Source organism: Castor canadensis, chromosome 3 (assembly GCF_047511655.1).
Source record: "Castor canadensis chromosome 3, mCasCan1.hap1v2, whole genome shotgun sequence".
NCBI lineage: Eukaryota > Metazoa > Chordata > Mammalia > Rodentia > Castoridae > Castor > Castor canadensis.
In genome coordinates this window covers 154,982,832-155,006,994 of record NC_133388.1, presented here as the reverse complement: position 1 = coordinate 155,006,994, position 24,163 = coordinate 154,982,832, and the positions used below count along the sequence as shown (strand labels likewise).

General features: G+C 39.3%; 1 long non-coding RNA gene across 1 annotated transcript in view; it reads right to left on the bottom strand.

Moving 5' to 3' along the window:
- Positions 1–2,424: 2,424 nt before the first annotated feature.
- Positions 2,425–24,163, bottom strand: part of LOC141421687 (uncharacterized) — a 63,174-nt gene continuing 41,435 nt past the window's right edge. The window contains exons 3-4 of the long non-coding RNA XR_012446356.1: positions 11,260–11,399; positions 2,425–2,545 (exon numbers count right to left, since the gene is read on the bottom strand). This is a non-coding gene — a long non-coding RNA (uncharacterized lncRNA). The remainder of the gene's footprint in view (positions 2,546–11,259; positions 11,400–24,163) is intronic.

Sequence of the window (24,163 nt, the reverse complement as noted above, 5' to 3'; positions counted from 1 at the left end):
TGTCACAAAGCTGTTTACTGTCAGACTGGAAAAGATTTTTCTTCTCACCCAAGGACAGCCCCCCACCTCCCTTCCCCATTCTCAGACGTGAAACCCATCGCTTCCGACTGAGCCCCAGCTTTCTGGGAAAAGCAAAAAATCTTTGAAGCATTTCCAACCAAATCCTTAGAGAGGTAAACATATTTTTCAGCCGCAGGATTCCAGGTTAAAGAAGTGTGTCCCCCACTTGTTTACAAAGCAGCACAGCAGCTGTTAGGATGCCTGGGCCCCCACTGGACAGAGGCATTTGGAAGATGCGCCGAGCTCTCCCATACAGTCTGCCCCGCGCCTTGGGGAAGAACTCATCACCATCAGCCACCGGCAGCGCAGAGGGCTCAGGGGTACACGGATGGCAGATGAGACACGCCTGGCTTCTCCTGTACCATTCCATTGTGCTCTTTTTTATTAACGTTTAAAAAAAAAATCATGCTGCCTCTCAACATTTTCTGCAGATGTTCAGGTTTCTCCCTGAACCCTCTCCTGCTTCCTGTTCCAGAGTGAGAAACATGGTGTAGGGGAATGGTTTCTTGGGTCTGTGGACAGAAGAGTTGTGTTGCATTCCTTTTGTCTGGGTGCCCATGTTTCAAATCCTGGTTCCTGTCCTGGGTTCCCAGTGAAGTCCTCCTTGGACACGACAAGTCCCAAGGATTGCTTTCTTTCCTAATTTCTACAACTCCAAGTGGTCTCCCTGCTGATGAACCTTTATCCTACTCTGTTTGGTATGGTTAAGAAAAATAATGCTGGTAACAATCGCTAGCATTTATAGTGATTGCTAAGCATTTCAATGGATAACCCTATTTGTTCTCAGTATACATCTCTGTCTGTCTTGGGTTGGTATTATCCCTATTTTCAGATGAGAAAATTGAGGGCCAGATGTGGTGGCTCATACCTGTAATCCCAATTAAACAGGAGATATAGATAGAAGGATTCTGGTCAGCCAACCTGGGCACAAAGTGCAAGACCTTATCTGAAAAATAACTAAAGCAAAAACGGCTGGAGTTGTGGCTCAAGTGGTAGAGCAGGCAAGCTTAAGGTGCTGAATTCAAAATCCCCCCAAAAGAAAAAGACAATTGAGGCATAGAGAAATTAGGTTAGAGTTTGTCAAAGGACATACAGCTAAAAAAAGTTAAGAGTCTACATGGGACAACTATGTGTGAGCCCTCATTAGCTTTTAAATAGGAAATGGTAACACCCCTTCTGTTACACTGGGATAGTAGTCAGTAAGCAGAGTGTGAAGAATAACAACACTTTAACAAACATCCCATATGGCTTAGGGCCCAGCCAATCAGAGACTGATGAAAACTGTTATAATCAAGGTTGTGGGTACTGGCGCTATAGAATTCTGATCTTCCTGGGGACATTTTGTCCCCATATGATGAAAGCCACCAGAGAAGAAAGTCACATAGAAGAGAACAGAGTTGAGAGATGGAGAGCTAGAGTTCCAAATAAAGTCCAGTTGGGCTTTATTTCTAGATTTTTTTTTTCAGTTTTAAAAACAAATAAGTTTTCTATTTTTGTTTACACTACTTTTGTGTTAGATTTTTTTCCTACTTGTAATCAAATGAGTTTTTCCTAATGTAATCCATTAGGAAAAAACCCAAAATTGGTAGTAAAATTGAAGCATATGACTCTTTCTCTTTGAAATAGCAATTGTTTAGCCAGCAAGGGTTTGCTCTTTCTTTTTTTGGAGGTATTGGGACTTTGAACACAAGGCCTTGTGCTTGCTAGGCAAGTAGGTTACCACTTGAGCCATGCCTCCAGCTCTTTTTGCTTTTTAAAATTATTTTTCAGAAAGGGTTTCATACTTTTTGCCCAGGGCTGCCTTGGACCACAAACCTTCTATCCATGCCTCCACATAGCTTGCATCACCAGCATGCACTTTTACCATGCCCAGCTTTTTTGTGGAGATGGGTTATCACTAACTTTTTACCCAGGCTGGCCTTAAACCACAGTCTTCCTGATTCCCAACTCCTCAGTAGCTAGGATTACAGGCATGAGCATTCACCCCTATCCTTGCTCTCCTTTTCTATCTAGACCAGTGCTGTCCAATAGTACTTCCCATGATGGTTATGATGTTCTAGAACTGTTTGAGATGTGTACTGTTCAATAGTGGCCATTAGCCACTAAGTTGAGTGCTGTTGAGCACTTAGAATATGGTTGGTATGTATGAGGAACTAAGCTTTCAATTGATTTATGTTTAATCAATTTATAACCAAATGCAGCAGGTGGCTAAGCAGCTCAGATCTCAAACATTTCTGTACTTCATGGACAAATACAGACATATCTGATGACTATGGCAGTAGTGAGGGAAACCTGCAGCTAATTTCCTCTGTGTTTCTGGCAGGTCCCCAGGAATCTTCCAGATCTCTCTGTAGTTCCAGCATCCAGGGTTTTCCCATGTATGAGGCTCAGAGAAATGAAAATGGCTACCCCAGATCTTCTAACAGCAAATGCTGGATCAGCTCCTTGTGGCTGCAACTCCTCCTGGTCTAGATCATGCTAACACCTGTAGTAGGAATGAATAAAGAAAATCAGACAAGAATATTTGAGCGTGTTCCTATTCATCTTATAATTCCTCATCTAAGTTTGCAGAAAGAAGGTGGAAACAAATCAGAAGATATTGATTTAACTAAAATTCACCTAGTCATCAAAAGCCTTTGGAATTAGACAGACAATTTAAATCTTGACTTAATCACTTAGCATATACAAGACCCTAGTTGAACCCCTTATTCTTGTTAAGTGGTGTTATTGCAAATTAAAAAATGGGGATCTGCATATTTATGTCTTTGTGTCTTTGTGAGTATTCAGTGAGACTGTGCAGGTGAAGAACTTTGAGGGTTCAGCACAAGGTAACTGCTCTCTAAGTGTCCAGTGACATCGTTTCACACAATTATTGCTATCCAGGGGTTGGTGGCTTAAGAATAAAGAAAAAATGGCATGTTGGTGATTCAATAACATCTTTGCACATTGGGGATCCTCACTGGCCTACATCCACCATTCAATGAGAAATTTGGCCAATTACCTAGTCTCAAGTAAGTAAATGGAGATCCCCGGTCAGAAAGATGAGAGGCTGCCCAGAACTGCTACTGCTTTTCACAGTTTGGCAACTTCCTTTTGGTTTTTCAAATATGTCAGGGTTTTTGCCAGTGGGGTTTGGAAATAGTATTGCTCTTTTTTTTCCTAAGGCCTGAAGTGCTAAACATCTTAACAGTGACATCAGGTTGTAGTTCTCTTAAAATGCCAGTGAGGAGGTCATGTCCCCACCCAGGCTGCCTGCCTGGGTACTTACTGTTTAAAATAATTAATTAGGAGTTCACAAAGCATTTATTTAAAAAACATTATTCAAGCACCTCCTATTTCTAGACATTGTTCTGGCCACTGAGAATACAGTAATGCACAAAAGAGACATGGTCTACAGTTACCTCCATGGAGCCTACAGTCTAGAGATGTCACCTGGTGACTACACTTGAGAAATGTTTTGGTGCCTAGTTTGCAGAACACTTGTCATCTCCAAAAAAATTACCTCTTCATTAGGATGTCATGGAGAGTGAAGTCTATGGTTATGTAGACAGAGCTTGAGAAAACATTATTTGATTAGTTGCTGAAACTCCTCTAGGTTTTTATTCTCTTCATAAAAGGGAATATTTCTATGCTCAAGTAAAATAATTTCATGGCTGGATTCAGTTGTAATTGTACATTCCAATCCTTTAGAGGAAGAAGGAGCCTTGAAAGGTCTTGTTATCACATATTTGGGTCCCACAAATTGTCAGCTGACTTCATGTAGACTTGTCTATAATATTCACTTCAAAATGGAATAAAGGCATGTCAGCACATAACATTGGGAAGCAGTGTGGTCAGTGTCTACTCTCTCCCTAGCCAGGACAGCCATGTAATATCATTGTACAATGTTACTGAGGTGCCTGTGTCACACCAGACACGGTGTGAGTTTTGGATGTATTGAGGCTGCTTATTTCTCACAGAGGAGGCTGTTGAGTGCCTTAAAAGCAGAAGAATTCTGTGAATTTACATTGTTATAAACATGTCTTTTAATAAGGACCTGCTCCTTATTGCCAAAAACAATGTCATGTGAGGATTGTGGTAAAAATTCGAGGAATCCATGGGTTCACAAACCCAGGCTTTCATGTCTCTCTCATAATCTATTCCGACTTAACTCCATCGTAGGTAACTGCACTGTACAACTACAGTGACTCAAAAGGGACTGAAACAGGGAAGCCTTAGTTCATTTTAGTTCCTTTTCCTTTAGTAGGCATTTAATATGTCACATGCTGCATTAGGGTACCACTAGTAACAGTGCCAATTTACATGAATTCTCTTAGGTCCTTCTCAACACATTCCACCGAGATAAGTACTATTTTTGGTGTGACTTACAGATGGAAATTTTGGAAGTCATGAGGTACAATGACACACTTAAGTTTAGGCTGCAAGGAAACAGGCTTGGATTGCATGTAGGGATCTTTATAGTCCCTATGGTAAACTCTCAATAAATATGGCCAATTCTATTTTTGAGGATCCATTGCAGGGTAGAGTGAGGGATGGGAGAGTCTAGCTTTAATTCAAATTTAAAAAAATATTTTTCAGTATCTACTTGACCCAACTGTCACCTGCTATTTCTTTAAATTCAGACAAACTGGATTGGAGTCACCAGCTTTTACATCTGGTTACTATTACTTCTGTCCCAAATTGTTCTTTTGCCACTTCCTTATACATTGTTTCAGAGCTAACTTCATGCAAAACCTACCTCCTGCAAGTTTCCAAAAGACAGTCTCAGTTTTAAAAATATTTTTCCTGAAGGTTTGGTGATCACATTGCTCAATTAAACATATTTTGCTAATATCCTGATGGTAGTAGACCCTCAAATTCACTTTCCCTCTCCACTGCTCTCCATTTCCAGACATACCAATCAGACATGCTCCCAGCTTCCTAACCATCCAAGCCTGGGCCCCCACTTGAAGGGGGCCCATCCTCAAACTTCTCCACGGACTGCATCTGTTCTTCTTGAATTTCCTTCCTTTGGAAATCTTGTGAAAAAACATCATCTACATTTTTACAGTAATAGGTGTGTTATTATTTTGTGTTCATTCTCATGTAATCCTACGACAACTTTCTCTATGAAGTAGTGATAGTGCCCTTATTTTATAATGAAAAAAACATATTCAGAGCAGTTGTAACTTGTCTAAATCCCATTGTTACTGGGAGAGTTGTGTTTGAGACCTTGATTGCACCTGGATTCTCATGCTTTTTTCAGTCCACACTACCTCCCTAGTCTGTCAGGCATGTAGCAGAGAAAGAAAGGGGGTTCTCACTTAGCTAGCCTGCTCTGGCAATATTTCTCAATTACATTTGATTAATGTTTTGGGTGGGATAATTTGCTACAAGGAACTGGCTTGGCATTATAAGTTGTCTGAGGTTCTGGGCTTCCATCTACTAAATGCTGGTAGTGTCCTCTGTTCACTGCAACAACCCATGAGATGCCTGGACCCATGTCTGAAGGCCACCTCCTGGGGAAGAGTAGATCATCCCTAGGGATCAGAGGACTGGTAATTGCTCTCTAATCTTATTGATTAATTGAAGGTAATATGCATGCAGCAGCTTTCACTAGTGTTAAAATGGCCACATGAAATGAAATGGACAGGGAAGAGAGCAACAGTAGGAAGAACCACAGCCATTTCCTCCCCTCAGGTAACACATGGGTCCTGTGGAAAGCCCAGATTACAAAGTCATCCTTAGTCCTGGAATCAGGTTGTGGCTAGAATCTGAAACCAAAGGAAAAACAAAGCCAGGGAGGGAGTGGTGCTTTGGGAAGTAGAGAGAGAGAGGACTCAGCTTTTGGTGGGGAGATTAATGGGCAAGACCAAGGTCAGGATACTGTTTTTTCTCAGTCATAAGTAACTGCATAATCTTGAGCAGTGCCCTCTTGATGTGCAGAACAAAGGACTTGGATTGGGAAGTCCTCTTTGTCCAGTTCTTTAGTTCCTGGGCCTTTGGGAATCAGAGATGCTGGTTATTTTGTTTACTGATATTTCTTAATACTGTGATTATTGTGTATAGTTTAGCCTGCTAATGATTTCCATATTTCTCAATGGCTTCAGCTTGAATCACCTTCATCCCTCAGGAGGAAGGAAAGGCAAAGCTCGTGATTTGATTCTGTTCTGAAACCGTAACCCTAGGTCGGGCCCAGACCCAGGGTCTGTGCTGTCCTGTTTATTCCTGCTGGCAAGTCACAAGCCCTGGGTGAGAGAGATATGCAGTCTTAAGTGTTAGTAGAATCAGATGCACTCTGTGGAAACAGTCTGGCTGACTCACAACAGATTCCCAGCCCTCTTGGCTGTCCTCCAAAAATCATGTCTGTTAGGATTTCTGCAACAGATCTGATAGTTGCTGACTGAGAGAACTTGTAAGCTGCTTGTGAATTCATGGTGATGGTCCTAATTCCAGACACAAATTCCCACTGACAGTAAGAGACTGGAAATGGACAGAAAATGCACTGAAAGCTCATTAGAGAACTTTGTGTATGTGTGTGTCAGAAAGAGAGAGAGAGAGAGAGAGAGAGGGAGAAAGAGAGAGAGAAAGGAAAAGAAGAGAGATACTTGTGAGATATGAAAAGATATTTGTGGAGGTTGAATAATTTATAAATGGAATATGTTGGGAAAGAAGTTGGATTATTATGATAATCTCTAGTGATTTCCTTAATACAGAATACAGCCTAACCCAGTAAGAAACTTACCAAAACATATCATGCTCTGCCCAAAGGCCAGGTTATAAATTTTGAAAATAGAGAGAAACAAGGTAGGCAGACACAAGACATAGGAGAGTTGATAAAAGTTACAATTTATGCATTGGTTCCTTTTTATTGTGTTGTAGAACATCAGGTAAACTTTTGTGGATGATGAATTATATTTTTCATTTATTCACATTTATGCATGTTTCAGAGAGCCCCACTCTATCCCACATACCATGCACACACTTTTTGCATATGTTTGTACATCAGTGTGTGGTACAGAGGTGCTGTTGTTTCGATCTTTAATACCCCCCAAAAGCCATTTGCTAAAAGCTTGGTCTCCAGTCTATGGCACTATTGGGAGGTGGTATAACTTTTAGGAGGTGGGGCCTAGTAAAAGAAAGGGAGCTCACTGGGCGTGTGCCCTGGAAAGAGATTTTGGAACCCTGGCCCTTCCTTTGTCTCTTTGCTTCACGGTTGCTATGACTTGAGCAATTTGGTTCTGCCTCACCACAGGTCCAAAGTGATTGAGCCAAGTGACCATGGATTGAAACCTCTGAATCCAGGAGTCAATATAAAAATCTTTCCTCCTTATAAGTTGATTGTCTCAGGTCTTTTATCACAGTGATGAAAAGCTAACACAAGAAGGTTATTTGTGGAGTTAGGAGGATAGAAGGGAACTGGTTGTTTGTATATCTTTGTAAATTTGATGTTCAGTTGGTTAGTAACAATTCCAAAGGAGCAGAGGAAAATGGTATCAATATCTAACAACTGACTTGTGGGACCAAGTGAAAAATGAGCTCTTGTTCAAAACTTAGAGTTTTAAGAGAATGAAACCAAACATAGGGCCCTTCCAAGTGCAGGACTCTGTGTGACTGCACAGGTGACACACCTGCAAAGCACTCTGAGCTCCATATGTCTTTAAATTGGGGACGATGCTATCAACATTACAGGGCAATGGTAAAGAAAACTTGAAATGATGTGTGACAGTGTTTCTTAGGCTTATTAATGTTTCTCATGCTTAGGAAGCCCACATTAAATGCTTAATAAATAAAAAATAATAGTCGTAAATTGAATTCATAGCATAAATGAGAATTTATTTAGATGACTTATTATGTTCAAGATTGTCTTGCTTTGGTGAGAAGAAACATCTTGCTAAGTAACCTTCCTTTTTCCTCAGATTTTTTCTTTTCAAATTAATAGGCCTAGATTAATTTCCTGTTGAAAGAAATGAGAGTTTGGTTTCAGGCCATGTGTATGCCATGAATCAATCTCTGGGTAGAAAATATATGAAATTTTGAGAAATACTTGACTCACATGCTTAGTAACTCACCTTGTAATACTTGGAATCATAAAAATGTCTACTCTGATACTTTCTAACTTGGGTGGACTATATTTTTCACAGAGCACGATAGACAAGCAAGGTTCCAGGTTCTTGAATTTAGATGCTGTAGTTATCTGAGCTTTTGAAAAGAGTTTTTTATACCCAAAGCAGAAATTATGTTTTTCTCTTTAATATGTAACAGTTGAAATGATTTAAGCTCAAATCACATCTTCAAACTCCCAAAACACCTTTAAGAAGCAACAATGGACTCTTTTAACTAATAAAGAATACATTTAAAAGTTATGAATTAATAAAAACTGACCATTCAGTTTTTGAAAAAAAAAACAAAAACATCTTTTTTGGCATATTTTCTTTACCTGGAACACAGAATTGTGGCTAAGTCATCATCAAGTAGTTTGAAGTACAAGTTTGTTATGTCTTCATTTTCATGATGAGTCATCAAGATAATGTTTCAGACAAATTGACTGAAAATCTAATATATTGTTCAAGTTTAGTTTATTGAGATGGTTTCTTTCCTTTCGTTACAAAGTTGTGCTTCCTTCTCCCTAAAGTTTGGTGTTTCTAAATTATCTTCAGAGTAGGAATGTTGAATGTTTCCCTGGTGTTATCACCCTTCACTCATCATGGTACTATCAAAATCTGGCCAAAATCTGGCCAAGAATCTACATAACAATCTCTGTCTTCTGCTCAAGAAGGCCCAAAGGATGAATACTTCCATGAAGACAATCCTGAGGATTTTGAAGGAACTTCCAATCTAGTCATGGAAGACCAAGGGCTCTTAGTAAAACCTTAACCTTCCAGAGGCAGTAACCTTGAAGTCTAGATGGATGAGGACTTAACTGCTTATGTTATATAATCAGTTTTGTATCCTTTAAGTGATTGACTAAAGAAGATCTGATCTGGGTTAAAATTCTTTATCTCCACCAAGAATGTTTCCTGTGTCTGTGTCACCTCTGAGCCTAGCCTTGGGTTGTCCACTGATGCTGTCTGGAAACCTGTGTTAGTCACCTTTCCATAACTATAAGGGATACCAGAGATAATCAACTTATAAAAAGAAAAATGTTCATTTGGCTGACAGTTTTGCAAGTTTCAGTCCATGATTGACTGGCCCTGGAGCTTTGGGCCTGTGGCAACACATCATGTAAGGAGCATGTGGTAGAGGCTAAAGAGAAGAACACTGGTCCTTATGAGGACCCCAGTGACCTAAAGACCTCCCACGAAGCCCTGCCTCTTAAAGTTTTCAATACATCCTAATAGTGTCAATCTGGGGACCATGCCTTTAACACATGGATCTTTGGGAGAGCATTCCAGATGCAAACAGCAAACTCTGAGGCCTGTCTTTTAGGTCTTTGCTTTGCCCAAAGGCTGGTGGACCTTCTTGCTGTTATTGTACCTGTGGATGTTATACCCACATCTTCCCACATACCTGGACATTTTTCTCCCCATGCCAGACCTTGCACTGCCATGGAAATCGGTCATATCCTCTCTGGCTTGTAAGAACTTCTTATTCCTATCATATATGGCCCAGTGTGTTCTTTCATGGGTGTGTTATAAGTCGGATTGTGCCCCTCTGTCTTCCCCATTCATATGTTCAAGTTCTAATCCCTAGTGCCTCAGGAAGTGACCTTTGTGGAGATGGGGTCTTTGTAAAAATATTCAAGTTAGGGTGATATCATTAGGGTGGACCTTAGTCCAATATAGCTGGTGTCTTGATAAAGAAGGAATGTTTGAAGATAAGCTTTTATATAGGGAAAACACCATGTGAATGTGAAGAAAGCCATCTATAAGGTAAAGAGAGAGGCCTGGAACAAATCCTTCCTTCACAGCTCATAGAAGGAGCCAACTCTGTGGACACCTCATTTTAGATTTCCAGATTCCAGAACTGTGAGACAATAACTCTTTTGCATAAGCCACACAATTTGTGGCACTTTGTTATTATGATAGCCCCAGCAAATGAGTTTTAGGACCTCCAGTAAAGCTCCCAGTTCCTTTTCTTAAATCTTCTTCAGTGTTTAAAGGTTCAAAGCTCATGAAGTGACATTTACTCTTTCTATACCCAAAAATGTGTTGCCATCAGGGTGGGAAGGTTTCCTTCCTAGTCCTCACAAGTTTCTGAAATGTCTTTGACCTGCACCTCACTGGTCTCCTTGGTTTCTTGGGATCCATGTTTCTGAAGTGATTCCTGAACTGACAATGTCCACATCTTTTGTTATGAATCCAGCTGGTCTATTCTTAAAGTACAAAGTATCAGTCAGTCTCTTTAGACCGTCTTTTCCACCTTCTCTGGCCTTCCTCCTTACTGGAATGAGTACAAATCAGCAAGCCCTCATTCAATGAGGACAGTTGCCAGTGTCTGGCCCTGCAGCTTCATCATGGAGGGTGACAGTGGGCCAGTTGTGCCATCAGAGCCACAAATCAAATGTAGCCAACTCCTTGCAGTCAGATGCAATATTGTTTCCTCTGCCCTTCCTATGAGCAAGTGGTCAGAGCCATAATTACTCCTGATGGCAGGTGGCAGGTCTACATCACATCTTGACATTAGCTTTTAGCTATTTTTTTTATAGCTGCCAGTGTGCTCAGTCAAATACCTGTCTGTCATCACAATCAGACAGGTCTTAATGCCTCTGCATTACAGAGGAGGACCTCGGCTCCCTTCCAGCCCATTTATTATGGTCCCAGTGTAGCATTTTATCACACATTCCTTACGAATAGCCTCCTCTCCACCACCACGGAAATCTTCCAAGTTGGCAGCTTTAGTGTCTACTGCCATTAATCTTCACTAGGCTGGGATCATGGGGCAAAGGATGATTTATTGCAATTACCTGTTATAGTGCAGAGCTCAGGTGAGCTGGGCTCAGATGCATTTACTGGGCTCCCTTCCATTCTCCCACAGCCAAGGAGTAAAAATGTGTCTGCTTTGTTTCTAGGTATATCTGCTTTCATTTAGCCCCTCAAATGTTAGTTAATTAACGGGGAAGTAGAGAAATAGATTTAGATAGTATTAGGGTTATGTATAGACATGGCAAAGCCTAGCTGTTCAAACCGGAACTGACACTGACATTTGACAGTCCATTTAATTTCTTTGTTGTTTCTGCATTTTAAGAAACATCCAAAGGAAATTTGAAATTGCACTTACCTGACACTTTCTGCACCATCTGTTCCAGGTGATTAAAACCAATCTGCATATAGTGTTGTGTTTCATTTCCAATTTCCCGCTCCCTGGGATGGCAGGGGGCAGTACATGAAGTGGGGATAATGTGTGCTTCAGTTCTGCAACTGAGGGAAGAGAAGGGGGGTGGGGAAAAGAGAAGGAGGGTGGGGAGAAGAGAAGGGGGAAGAAAGCTTCATGGTAAACTCTTTGCAGCAGAAATAAATGTGTTCCTAAAAGTGGTCCATTGTTTTCCTATTACTCGTTCTGATGGCAGCTTCTTGTCTGCTTGAAGTTTAAAAAGCCTCAATACCCTCATGTTCCTGGCTTTGGTGGAAAAGTGATAATTTTCAGCATAAATTAATGGAATTTAAAAGCTTCTCTTCTCTTTTTTGCTGTTGCATCCAGGTTCTGATTCATTCTTACATTTGACATAATCTGTGAAAGGCACTATTTGTTATCACTTATGAACAATAAACCATTTGTTTCCTACTGGATGGGGGAGGGCTGGGCTAAATGATTTTAAAGGATTTCTTTGCATTCTTATAACTCAAATAAAAGGCAAGTGTAGGATCCTGATCTCCTAAGAAAATAGTGGAGTGAGGGAGAGAATGGGCCACCATGTTTCCCAGATAAGTAGATGTAATCTTGATTTCTATTCCCACTTTATCTTGTTCTCCTCCAGTTTTGCCATAAGTCTGTGCATGGAATGTGGAGGACAGGGACACTGGGATTCTGCACAGCCTCTGTCCAATGAACCCTTTTTTCAGCATGGATGGAGATCCACTTCCGTTGCATTCTGCTACCAAAATGGGCAGAATATAGACTATATAGAACATATATTTTATATATAGAGTATATCATAAATTCTATAATATTATTATATTATAGAATATAATGATATATTATATTCTATAATGAATAGAATATGATGCAAGTGACAGAATACCCATTCTATGATTGGGGACTTCTGCCTCCCCTTTCCCCTTGCTCTGATGAAGCCAGCTGCCATGTCCTATGGAGAGGTCCACACAGACAAGGATTTGAGCTCCTCTCTGCCTGACAGGGAAGAACTGAGCCTCTGACCAAAATCCTGTGGGAAACTGACTCTTGCCAACAACACAAACTTGGAAGCAGATCCTTGTTTATCAAGACTTGAGAAGACTACAGCCCTCATTGCACTGTACTTGCATCCTTGTGAAAGACACTGAGCCACACCATCAAGTAACTACTGCCTAGCCTCCAGACCCAAGGACTCTGTGAAATAATAGCATTGTTGTTTTGAGGGCATTTTGCTTTGCAGCCATAGATAATTCATTCAACAAGGAAGCCTTAAACATACAGACATTTTTTTATCATTCTGCTTGCCATAGAGAGGAATTTACGAAAAGCTCTGCTTGTCTTGGAATCCTGTGAGGAGTACTAAATGAGATCAATGAAGAGGTAATAATAAAATATATTTAAAAATCTAATGGCAAGACACTAGCCAATCAGAAACTATGTGCCATATCCCTGCAGTTTACTTACCCTTTAGTTACTGAATCTTGGAAGTTTCCAGGTTCTGGAAGAAAGGGTAGGGCTCTTTTGTCAAGAGATAGTCCTGGGTTCCCAGGCTCCTATAGGTCACAAAACAGCTGTCTTTTCCATTTGCCTGCTAGGAATTAGTCTATTACAAGCCCAAAGGTTTTGGAGAACATCCTCTCCCACAGCTGGAAACCAGGTTTTTCTCTGACATCCTTTCTTCAGTTCTCATGCATTAGTGAGTATAATTCTTGCAGTGTGCAGGAGTCTGGGCAAAGGTAGGTCTTTTAAACATTCAGCTGCATGCGTGAACTGGGGAAATCACAGCTGCTCCTTGATTTTGATAATGCCAGGGAAATTGGTAAATAAATAAATAACGGGGGCCCAGGGTTCATTTACTAAATACCCCAATATGTGCACACAAGCCATATCAGGCACATCAGAGGAAAATAAAAGCATAATTTAGTAATAACATGGTCTCCTACAGCCTCCTGCTTAACTCAAGTGTTAAGTTAAAAGAGGTAAATCAGTGGTTTTGAAACACAATTTTATACTTAGTATTTTTTTTGTTGTCGTTGTTTTATGAAAAAAAAGAGCAGGATCTGGGACTACTTCCGAGGTTAGCAGGATCTGGCACTGTTTTCTTTTCTGTGAAAGGGGAAACTTTAAAAAATAATTGTTAACAATTATTCTTTATTTACCCTTCAACTAGGGAATTTCTCTGCATGTAAGAAGCATGCCATGTTTAAAGTGTTTCCAAGAATTTGAGGGACTTACAGCATAAGTAAACCACATGAACACATTCAGGATTGGTTTTCAGTTTGGGTGTTAATAGAAAGAGGGGGAAGCTCATATCTGGACTGGGGAAACTGAATCACAAAGGGAAAAAAAGACATGGGGACACCTTCTAAGTTGTCTGTCTATTTCCAGGATATTCAGACTTTCAGCTATTTGATATTGGTGCACAATCCATACAGTAATGGCAACAGAAACACCTGGGATCAGCCTTACCTCTCCTGCACTGTTGCTCCTCATCACCTGGGATCATTCGCTCTCTTGAAGTTTCTCACCTCCTCCCAGTGTTCACCTACCCAGGCAAGTCTTCTTAGCTCATCACACACCAGCTCCATGAATTGATGCTTCCCTTAGACCTGTGACCACATCTCTATGCATGTGCCCGATTTTGTCCTGATTGCTCACTGCTCCCATCTTGGTGATTCTCATTTTAATCTTACAGAGCAGTTCAATATTGAAAACTGCTCCTTTGATACAACTCCAAACTAAATGTCTTTCTCTTCATTGAATGCACTTGCCATTCGGAGAAGTGTGAACCCTGGAACCAGTCTGCTTGCCTCGGTTCAAATACCACCTTTTTCTGCTTATTAGCTGTGTACTCAGGAAAATTGCTTAGATTTGCTAAATCTTAGCTTCCCATGTTTAAATTGGAAACATCTTCCAAGTCTCACCTGACTTTTCCTCAAAATGGGAATCTATGATTCTAACTCACACGACTGTGAGGATTAAAAGATTTACATGCTCAAAATGTCTCACATGCTGATTAGCTTCATAAGAAGCCTTAATAATTGACACATATGTATGTAATATAAGCTACTGCTTATATTTTTTGAATATTAGATTTTTTCTTCTTAACATCCCTCCTAGGTAAGTACCATTACTTCCCCCTTGCTTAAGTTGAACAAGGTGTGTAGCCTGCTCAAGTTCATTCATCTATTGAGAGAGGTTTGAGTCTATGTCTGAATCATAACCTGCCTCCAGGGTCTCTTAAGATGATGAATGATTTGTTCCTTTTCTCTTTTATTCTTCACTCTGACCAGGAGCTGAGAAAATGTTAGTGTTTCAAATGGTTTACTATACAAAGGAACAAATAGAGAAAGTGGAGAAGTCAACACAATGTACTTAGGCAGGTCATCTGCCATTGATAGTGATTCTCCCAGATACCAACAAAACTTGTTCTTAAATAGAATGGATCCTGTTAGTAAGTTTGGAAGCAAGTCATACCCAGGAAGATCAAGAATCACTGTTAATGGAAGGAGTGATAGTGTAATTGATTTGACACACAAATAGTCATTTATGTTTAGATTTAGAATGATTCCCATATCGGTTCATGTGGACATGTTAAACACTTCCGTTGTCTGAAGAAACCATACTACAAACATTGCATCTAGACTGGGCTCAAAACTATTGCCCTCCTCCCATTTAAAATGGTTTTTCTCACCTTCGTGCCAGAAGTGGTGCTATGCTTTTATCATACTCCCTACAAGTTTTATGTCTTCCAAGTAACTTCTTGGTGATTTAAAGAAAAGAAAGAAAATTCAGTGTATTTTTCCTTAGAAAACATCTAAAGTTCAAGGTATACAACAGCATCCTTAGCTTGTTCTAATGTTCAGTGTAGTAAATTAAGCATTAGGGTTTCTTTAGAGCAATCTCATCCTGACCTCAGTTTTGCCATAGGAAAAAAAAGAGAAAATCACAAATTCAAATTTTTTTCTAAATTGATCTGGGTCACAGAAGAAAGGCACAGACCAACAGAGAACGAAGGACTAATAGAAGTAAAGAGAACCTAGAGACTTCCTGAATAAAGAGATCAATATTCAGAACTAATTAAAAGTTGCTACCAGATCAGATGTTGCCTGGGTCATGAATAGGACTTGCAAGTCAGAATGTGTAGATGTTACTTGGTGTTGTTTGACTTGCCCATGTCTTTTCAGAGGTTTAAATCTAGGTCTGAATCCAGAACATGATCCTGGGGTCTCTTAAGATGGTGAATAATTTAAATAGCTTCAAATATATTTTAAATTTCATTTGAAAATTTACATTTCTGCTTTACCTTGAAGAGCAGGAAATTCTAGCAACAATGGACCTACATTTCTATCACTAATAATTAGTGGAGGCTGAGTAACAGTGAGCTCCTTAGTCACAGGTGGGGCTCCCTTTTGTACTCAGTTCTCAACATGGCAATTCTATCATCCCCTGGCTCTCAGAAGGAGTACATTTATCATTCATCTTGGCACTTATTTTATTGTTTCACTCATTCTATATTGTTTTTTCTTATAATATACATTTTTCTTACATTTCTTATTGCTTGATTCATGTACATTACTGTAGGTTTGTTGATGTGTGATTTTGGCTCTAAATTGCTCTAATTCTAAGTCAGAACACCAAATATGTATTATTCAGAAGTTTAGAGTTGACATATCGAACCATTAATAAATCTGCCTCATGAGGTATTACTTACATGTCTGCGTACCAGGAAATTGTCTCAAAATGCTATTTGGATCTATCCAGTTCACTTATCTCTTCTAAACACCTGGAGGGTCTCTATAATTTAGTACTTAATAAGAACAAGTATATATGACTGGAGAATATGAAACATGGCACATGGAAAAGAATGGCTAGATATTTCACTTGAATATATATGTGCAATACACATCTTGATTTCAAGAGTAAAACTATGAAAAAAATTGTACATTAGAATCATGTGATTTATCACATGTGAGAGTACCTGGTCAAAAAGATGTTTCTTTATTGTTCTTCCAGTTATTACATCCAAAAAAGGCATTAACTAAAGACTTTGTTCTCATCATTTATCATAGAAAGTCTTTGATGGGCCTTTGTCCATTCTGTTTCACACATTGGAGGAGAACACAAGCTCTCTGGTTATGAACACTTGCATAAGTTACTTTTGTTTCTCTGAGCCTCATTTTTCTATCTGTAAAATGGCTAGTGCCCATCTCATAGCATTGTTGTGAGAATGAAATGAGACAACATAAACAAGGCATCCAACCTTATGCCTTACACAGTAAAGGAGCTAGAGATATTCTTGTCTGCTTCCTCTTGCTTTCACACAACAGACTGTGTGCTACATGAATTAGAGCTAAATGACTTGTACATGAAGGAAGTGGCATTGGATGACATGGAACATTTCTGAATAAAACAAAAATTAGACCGCTGAGAATTCTCAGCCTGTGTATTTAGCCAGCACTCGTTGTGTAATGAGCAACAACGTGACAAGCTGGCTGCAAACCCCAAATTAATTATGCTACCCAATGGAGGATAGCCTGGAAAGTACACCTCTGTAAGAGTCTACCTGAGGTCAGCAGGAGAGAGGCTCCTCTGGAAAAGTGATGATTGTATAAAGGCTCAGAAAGGCCAAAGCAAGCTTGAGAATGGCCCTCTGACTCATCCCAAAAAGTCAGATTTTTCATTCATTTGTTCAACCATTATTTGTCAAAGTGCCTCTGCACTATGTACCTTCCCAAAGTAATATGTTGAAACTTAAGTATCAATATGACAGCATGGGGATCTTTAGGAAGTGATTAAGTCATAAGGGCAGAGCATCCATGACTGGGATCAGTGCCATTACTGAAGGGATGTGAGGGAGTTTTTTTCTTTCCCACCTTCTTATGTGGACCCCATAAAAATGAACCATCTTTGAAACAGAGAGCAAACTCTCCTCACACACTGATTTTTCTGGTACCTTGATCTTAGATTTTCCCACTTCCAGAAGTATAAGCAAATTTCTATGCTTATGAATTACTTACTATAAGGCATTTTGTTCTAGGAGCCCAAATTGACCAACACAACCTTCTTGGTGCTAGTTATTGTGCTAGGTTGGATGTCTACTAGTATATAAGAGAGATGCATGCAGCTTGGAGTCTTAAAGGGCTGACAGACAATGAACAAGAAAAAGCATAGAATTATAAGTTTGGATAAATGTCATGAAGGAAAAAAAAGCAGAGAATAATATGAGAAAGGGAAATGATCAAGGAAAACCTCTCAGTGGAGCTGGCATTTAAGCCCAGAGAAAGCAGCAATGCAAAGCATCAAGAGAAGAGTGTTTTTGGCTGAGGGAGCAGAATATATGATGTATCTGACATGGGAATGAACTTGTCATGATTTAGGACCTGAAAATAGGCCATCATGTAGGAAGCCAGCGACCAAAGGGAGAATCTCTTCTCAAACAACTGATTTATTTATTACTTAAAATATGTTGAGTATATTGGTAACAGGACCAATATACTTGAACTTCTATGGAGAATGTGTAAGAAAGGGAACATGCAAAGAAGATGTAAGGGGGCTGGTCATCTTTTGCTTCTAGTGGTGCTGTGTATTAACATATTCTTACATGTATCTTCTACGCTGTGATTCAAGGCTAACTTTGCTCCAGTGACCAGTCACTGGTTCCTGGGATTGATCCTAAAAGCAAGTGTGTAAAGAACCCATGCCCTGTATAGCTATCCTTATCTCAACCAGCAAAATCCCTTGTTCCTCCTATTATTGCTTATACTCTCTCTACAACAAAATTAGAAATAAGGGCAAAATAGTTTCTGCTGGGTATTGAGGGGGGGGGAGCGGGAGGGGGTGGAGTGGGTGGTAAGGGAGGGGGTGGGGGCAGGGGGGAGAAATGAACCAAGCCTTGTATGCACATATGAATAATAAAAGAAAAATGAAAAAAAATAATAAAATGTATTAACTTCATCACATATCTAAAAAAAAAAAAAGAACCCATCAGTATATAGATGATTTTCTTCTACTAGCTGGATATTTCAAAACAGTTTGATTTGCTTTTTATTAGGAGTCACCAGTCCTAGGATTGCATACTCAACAGATTTTTGGCTATAAGAAGGTATATGGAAAAAATAAGTTTGGGAAATCTTAGAGGATGGGTGATAAACAATGTTAGATCACTTTATTGCATAGGCTTGGAGTTTCTCAAATATTGTAATGAACATTTATCTTTCTGTTAAGGTAAATATCAAATAAAAGGAAAATTTTAAAGATGGTATTTAGGGCTGGAGACATGTCTGAAGAAGTAGAGTGCCTGCCCAGCAAGTGTGAAATCTTGAATTCAAACCTGAGTACTGTCAAAAAAATCCAACCAACCTAAGAAACAAACAAAACCCCCCAAAAAAGTGACATCTAAAATTCCCTTGAAATAAGATATCTGGAAAGGACCCAACTTAATATAACATGTGCCAAAACAAAGATCAATAGCATTGGACAATTAGAGTGTGAAGCAAATTATATGCTTCAGTATAAAAAATAAATGGAATGGAATTTGAGAGGTGAAATTAAAGGCAACGGTATTTATATGCTCCAAATTAATTCCCTTCAGAAGTCAACTACATAAGCCATGGTCAACAAAATACAGCCCAGTGAGTATGTGAAGGTAAAGGGATCTCTCATAATTGGAAACATGAATACTTCTGTGAGAAAGGGCAGTTTGGAGAAGAGTCTATAATAGGTGCCCTCTATTAAAAACTGGATGTGCTGGACAGTAAGAGAGATGTAATCTTTTAGAGAGAGGGTGGAATTGAACCTAGCCATATGGTCAGTGCCACAGCAGGCAAGCCTGTCAGGGGTAGGCATTTTGGGAATGCAGGCAGAAGGGAATTGTCCTGAAAGAACCACATGCAATTCCGCCATGAGGAAATGAGGACAGAGGGCTGTGGGCAAGACTGCTCAGTGACTGACACTTGTGCTGATTGGAGCCAACACTGGATGTTGAATCATGTCTACCCAAAGTTGATTAGAATGGATAGGAGTCTTCTAATGCCCTAAAAACATTCAATCCAGGGCAAACCATACGCATCCAAAGTGCCACATACAAGATTGGCTTCTGTTTTGCAATGTATGTGACTAAATTTACTCAACTGAGTAAAGGTATATAAATAGATTTTCCAAGAAAGTCTTCTTTCTCCAACCAAATACCTCTATAGCTACCATGAACCCATTAAAATATGTTGATTATATTAAAATCCCAAGCCTTCTGGGTTAGATAGAAAGCAAAGATGGCTTTAAAGGTGTGCTTTTGTGCTGATCCTGTGCCTTACTGCTGGGAAGACATTAGGCTTTGTTAATAATATGATGAAAAGACCTTATTCGCCATCAGCTCCCCATCCATCAGTAGGGCACGAACTTAGCATTGTATTAAGAGACTTGGTAGTTGATCGTATCTCAATTCCCTACCTTGCTGCCTGCATACAGCACAGATGAAATTGTAGTCAAACATCTGGAAAACTACAAATGGATGTGCATACCAGGTTTCTGAAACTAAGTCACTTTTCTTGGACTAGAAAATGAGTAATGCTATCCATTCCAACTTTTAGCACAAAAAGCAGGAAAAAAGATTCTAGCTCATTCAGGCTTTGCTTTGCTGCTACCCCCACCCCACTGTGCTAGACATGGCCTTTTCAAGTCAAATCACTAACCCCCAAGATTCTCGAGCTAACCTAATAGGCCTAGCATCGTTAGTAAATTAGCCTCTCTTACTCACACATAATCACATACATACATTATAATCTGTTAATGTTCTGCTAGAAGGATTACTTGAAATTTTGCACAAAAGAGTAATTATCACAGTTATGGTTATATTATAACATATACAAATGACCTTAATGTCATGTAAAAATGCCTGTCCCTGGGAAAACTCTTGTTTCAAATCCTAATAGCAAAATTGATATTATGAAGCAAAGTATTTTATGACATAGTAATGGATTAATTTTCTCACAACATCTTATAAGCACTTGCTAAAATTAAATCATCCCTTCACTAATGATAATGGCTTAAAATATCTTGCTAAATAGAGCTTGTTATATTAGAATATGTAATGTCTGATATAGTTTCCTTGAGACTTGGTTGTTTTCTTTCATATATAGATGGCCATAAAATCTTTAAAAATAAAATCTAGCTCTTCTTTTACTCAGAACTTTAACATATGTGGTCTTCAGTAAATGTAGTATCTATTAAGTCCAATTTTTTCCTGTGATGGCATTGGCGTCCTTTCGAAGGCGACCCAAGGAAGGCACTAGCTTGGTATGACGTATGGCCTGAGCTGATGATCTAAGCTCAGGATGTTATTTGGGACAATGAATCACTTTCCTTTTCTCTATTAGGAGTATGATGTTTGGATTGGATGCTAAGGCACTCTTAGATGGTGAAAATTTGTCTACTCTTTATTTGTCTGTATAATTTTCCTTCTAGACAAGAAGCTGTTTTTCATAATTTCTTGTTTATAAAGTCCTTCTGGATTGTTGTTGCATTGGCTTTAGCAGATTTTTATAATTTACCTAACATTAATGCGATATTCAATTATAAATATATGTCTGCATAAAAATATTACAAACTTGGTAGTGTAAATCACATTTAGGAAGTGCGTCAGCATGTAGCCATGCATGGAAGTCTGGGACTCCCGTTTCAGTCTATCCAATTCCCTTACTCAAAGAAAAAAAGACAAAACTTATTCTGTGATTGAGACCTGATTTGCATATCCTTGTACCATGTAATTTGTCTGCATTGTGGTGGGTGTAGGATTTGTACATTGTAGTTATGTAACTGATAACCTTTTAGGAAGATGTTCCAGAAAATTGTGGACAAGTACAGCTCCCTACCAAGTCATTGAAGTTATACTTTTTTCATGTTACATTTCAAAAGTAGAATCTAAGATTCTTCAATGCCCCATCAAGCATAAATTTTTTTGTCTATTCTCTCTAACTTTATGGAAGTTCCTGTTGGGAACAATAATAATTTAGAATCAAGGCTGGGCTTTCCATTTAATTTTCACTCCTAGTTTGAAATCTAGAATTTTATCTCTGTTTTGTTTTGAATTATTCGATTCAATTTGTATTTATAAAGGACCAGTTGTATATTCAGTCCTAGGTAGTACATGGTGTTCCCAAACGAATTCACAGTCAAATTGGGACTCTAAACTAAAGCAATCACCATGGAAAGGTGGTGCCAACACATACAACAGAGTACCTCGGTTCTCAGATGTGGAGCATGGACTAGCAGCATCAGGATCACATGGGAGTTTGCATGTTCACAAGATCTGCTCATTAAAGTTTAAGAAACATTCAGATAACAGTGAGCACTGGGGAAATCCAGTGCTGGAGAGGTCCATGTAGACTGGGGTTGTGGAGGAAGGATGTGTGGAGAAGGAGAGGGGGTCTTGCAGAAGGGTAGGATCTGGGGACTGTGGATCAGTGTGTCTGTAAGCCATCCACCTTCCTTAGGGTGCTTGTTTTACAATGCTGATTCCTGCCATTCTTTCTCCACGCATTTCTGAATCAGAATCTCTACGATGTGTTTTGCAAACTAAGCTAAATTTGAGGATCACTGAATCAGATGAAAGGGTATGCGTTCAAAATCAGGAAAGTGGGCCACAAAGGCCATGCTTGTTTGCTGTCTGTTTCTTCCCTCTGCTGTTTGCCTCATCATTTCTCACCACTCTCAGTTCAGGGTTCTCCTCCTTACTGTTGCTGGGACTGAACTTAATAAAACAAATCCAAACACATCTTGCCAACTATAAAACTCTTCTGTTGTTTAAAGCTAGACTCTTGAGCAGTGTAGCCAACCTTTTAAATACTGGACCTGCCTTGCCCTTCAATCTCATCACCCAGTACTTGGTCCTATGACTTTCAAAGTCCAGGCAAAGGAAACTTTTCATCCCTCCTACAGCACATAGGGCCCTTTTACCACTTGAAGGTATTTCCATGTAATGCCCTTCTGCTCTTTCTGTGTCAGGCACTCATTCTCAACCTGCATCCTCAGTAGGATAGGGAGAAAAATATTGTCTTTTTGCAGAGCTGTTTGCCATCTGTATTGTAAGGTTGACAACTGAATTCTTTAGAGAATTCTAAATATTCTTCCCTGAAAGGATAACATTAGGATTATGTTAGGATAAATATTGATGGGGTTTTCTCTCAATAATTGTTGTTTGTGCACCTTCCATCTTTTGACCAGCTCAACTTGAAGTGTTTGGTATTTCTGCTGAGGCAGGATGTACTTGGACGCACTTATTTGGAATTTGGGGAAAGTGATAGATTAATATTTCCCCTCCCCCCACTTTGAATTCCCTTGAATTAGTAGCTGTTATTCTTCAATTCCAACAGCAAGTTATTGGGGAATAAATATATTTGGGATTGACACTTTAAGGCAACTACAGATTCTTTTAATCTTTATTTGCCACAAACTCCACAATTTGCCGTTAGAAGATTATTTTTCTTGGTGAGAAAGAAAAATAAGCCAAACGGAAGATGAATAATTCTGCCTTTTATATTGCCCACTCCAACAATGAATCAATCCATTCCTTTGTGTTTCTTCCTTGCCTCCAAAATTTAACAACATTTTTGTTGTCCTTGGCATGTTCCCCAAGCTTCAGCTAGTTCTGGACTTAGCCAAGCAGACACTAATCCTTCTGGCTCCTGCCTCTCCTTCATATGTGGTGACTGACACATTTTGATCAAGATCTTTTAGAATCTCATTCCATAAGAGAAATCTCTTTATAGCTACATCTGCTTCTTTGCCTGCCTGCTTTCTTTCCTCCTATGACCATATTTAACTTGACTCTCAGAAATTTGTGTGATTATCACTTTCCATCCGTAGAATCTGATGTCTGTTATAATGTACCTATAATTCTCTCCCATGAGCATTTTGAAATCTGCTCATTGAGAATCTATAATATATTGAGAACGCTTCTAGTTTTTTTCATTGCAATTCAAACTTACTGTTAACATAACTGCTTTCTTTCACTGTTATTGACACTTCCATATTATTGACAAATTTTCCCGAAGAGAGTCCTTGTTTAGGGGCAGAATGGTAAGGTGGAGATAATACAACTTGGATGAGCCATGTGACCTTGGGCAAGTTGATGAACCTATTTAAGCCTCAGTGATGTTTCTCACCTGCAAAATGTAGGCATTGTCTACTGTGTGGGGTAACAGTGCTGATGAACTAAGAAATGCTTTTAGTGGACCATCTGCTGTGATGTAGGAGTTCTTAAAAAGTATACAATATTTTAAGACAAAATCTTTACAGCAGTGTAATCAAAAATTCACTTTTAGCAGAAAAAGAAGCAACTTCCACTACCTGATGTGGAGGACGCTGATGGTGATGGTGACACCAACAATTGTTGAAATATTCACTGTGCTTTTCTTATTTATCTCTAATAGCAACCCTGTAGGACAAAAACTGCTATGGTTTCCATTCTACAGTTGGAGAAATTGAGTAAAAAGAAACAGTTAAGTAACATGCTTGAAGTGGCAAGGTCCACTTCCTAATCAATATGCATTGTACACAGAAGTTTATTCTCTGGATGTTTGGTGACCCCATCCCTCACCAGTGCTAGGTCTGCAGTCCTACTGAAAGTTCTGTATTATATGCCACAATGACACTTTTGTACCTTCTCCTTTAACCCAGTTTTGTCCATGGTGTCTTCACTCTCTGCTCTTTGTACATGCTCACAGAGCCTAAGGATGCTTCTGAAGTCTCAAAATATGGCATTTCTCTATGATTTTTATATTTTGATTTTTCCAATATAGTTTCCATTCTGCTGTGTAGAACTCTCCTATCT